Consider the following 2,500-nt stretch of genomic DNA (forward strand, 5'->3'; position numbering starts at 1 on the left):
TTCTTGTTTCTAGTGTCAGTTTTCGTGGCGATGGCCATTATAAAATCTGCCTCGTATGCTTAATACCAAAGTGATGAACAGTATCTCGCAACTTTATAAGAAACAGCGCAGCGCCTGCAGTTGGACTGCCACTACGGCCCCTTCCGGATTTCCAAAGCGTTAGGGTCGTTCTTGAAGCCAGCGCCACCAGCCCTGGATTTCGAGCCAAGCGGGAAAACCTCGATGGAGGAATTCCTCGAGGCCATTCCCTTTGCTGGCCCGATTCGCTCACTGATCTACACGCGAAGACGTATAGAACACGTTCGATCAATAATTTCCCAATAGGAGTAAATCCTCACCACTGGCCATGCGGTTTCGTCTGTGTTGAGTCTTGTTTTTGGCATCGTTTTGTTACTGATAAAATTAAATTATCGAATCGAAAAGGTTTGCTTTTACGTCGGTTTTGTGGCATGGACATTAGAGAAGCTGAATCTTACGGCTGTTGCGGCAACTTTGAATACCATCAAAGACACATATTCGAGAAAGGTCGGCGCTCTGCGTTCAGCCGTAACGATCGCTGGCCTTGTTAGGGACCTGATAGAAAGTCTGATGTCGGGGTAACTCGGCTTCAGTTAAATTTTTAGCATGATATTCACGTTTAAAAAGATCATGAAACACTATAAATTCCTACGCTACGGAGGTCACAACTAGCCAAACCCGGTTCAGAACGAGCCGATCCAAGGTCAGAGCGAGCCTAGCCAAGGTCAGAGCAAGCTAAGCTAAGGTCAGAGCGAGCCAAACCCGGTTTAGAACGAGCCCAGCCAAGGTCAGAGCGAGCCAAACCCGGTTCAGAACGAGCCGATCCAAGGTCAGAGCGAACCCAGCCAAGGTCAGAGCAAGCTAAGCTAAGGTCAGAGCGAGCCAAACCCGGTTTAGAACGAGCCCAGCCAAGGTCAGAGCGAGCCAAACCCGGTTTAGAACGAGCCCAGCCAAGGTCACAGCGAGCCCAGCCAAGGTGTAAGCTAAGGTCTGAGAGAGCCAAACTCCGATCAGTCTGACCAGTAAGACCCAGGAACACCAGCCACAGGAGCGACCCGAGCAAAAGGTGCTCGCTCTGCCAGGAAGGTCGGAGGGCGGAGGCGTAAGCCACAGCGTAAACGTTGGCGTCATTGAAGAGGAGGATAGGTGAGGATAAGGAGAAGCCTGCGGAGCAGGAGAATCCTTCTGAGGAGAAGCCTGCGGAGCAGGAGAATCCTTCTGAGGAGAAGCCTGCAGAGCAGGAGAATCCTTCTGAGGAGAAGCCTGCGGAGCAGGAGAATCCTTCTGAGGAGAAGCCTGCAGAGCAGGAGAATCCTTCTGAGGAGAAGCCTGCAGAGCAGGAGAATCCTTCTGAGGAGAATCCTTCTGAGGAGAAGCCTGCGGAGCAGGAGAATCCTTCTGAGGAGAAGCCTGCGGAGCAGGAGAATCCTTCTGAGGAGAAGCCTGCGGAGCAGGATAATCCTTCTGAGGAGAAGCCTGCGGAGCAGGAGAATCCTTCTGAGGAGAAGCCTGCGGAGCAGGAGAAGCCTGCGGAGCAGGAGAATCCTTCTGAGGAGAAGCCTGCGGAGCAGGAGAATCCTTCTGAGGAGAAGCCTGCGGAGCAGGAGAATCCTTCTGAGGAGAAGCCTGCGGAGCAGGAGAATCCTTCTGAGGAGAAGCCTGCGGAGCAGGAGAATCCTTCTGAGGAGAAGCCTGCGGAGCAGGAGAATCCTTCTGAGGAGAAGCCTGCGGAGCAGGAGAATCCTTCTGAGGAGAAGCCTGCGGAGCAGGAGAATCCTTCTGAGATAATAATAATGACAATAATGACAATGATGATAACAATAATATAATAATAATAATATGTATGAATATATGTATATTATATGATAATGATTATATATATATATATATATATATATATATATATATATATATATATATATATATATATATATATATATGCATACTGACACATACGCACACACACACACATATATGTATAATGTATATATGCATATTACATATGTACAAACACACACACACACACACACACACACACACACACACACACACACACACACACACACATATATATATATATATATATATATATATATATATATATATATATATATATATGCATACTGACACATACGCACACACACACACTGAAGCCCTCGCCCCCAACTCCCCAACATGTACCCCCCCCCTCCCCCCATCTCCCTGCAAAGAGGAAAAGGTCTTAAGAATTGTTTACTAATTCGTAGTGACATTTTGGTGTAATGAAAGATTTCTTTGTGATAGCAGGATTTTATAAGCATTCAGTACATGTGCACACACGCTTATGTAAACATAAATATCAGTCCATATATTTACAGAGGGGCAACAACTAGGTAGCACACCTACACAGTTACGCAAACACATACTTAACACACACACACACACACACACACACATACACACACACACACATACACACTTTCTCTCTCTCTCTCTCTCTCTG

Source organism: Penaeus vannamei, chromosome 4 (assembly GCF_042767895.1).
Source record: "Penaeus vannamei isolate JL-2024 chromosome 4, ASM4276789v1, whole genome shotgun sequence".
NCBI classification, from domain to species: Eukaryota; Metazoa; Arthropoda; class Malacostraca; order Decapoda; family Penaeidae; genus Penaeus; species Penaeus vannamei.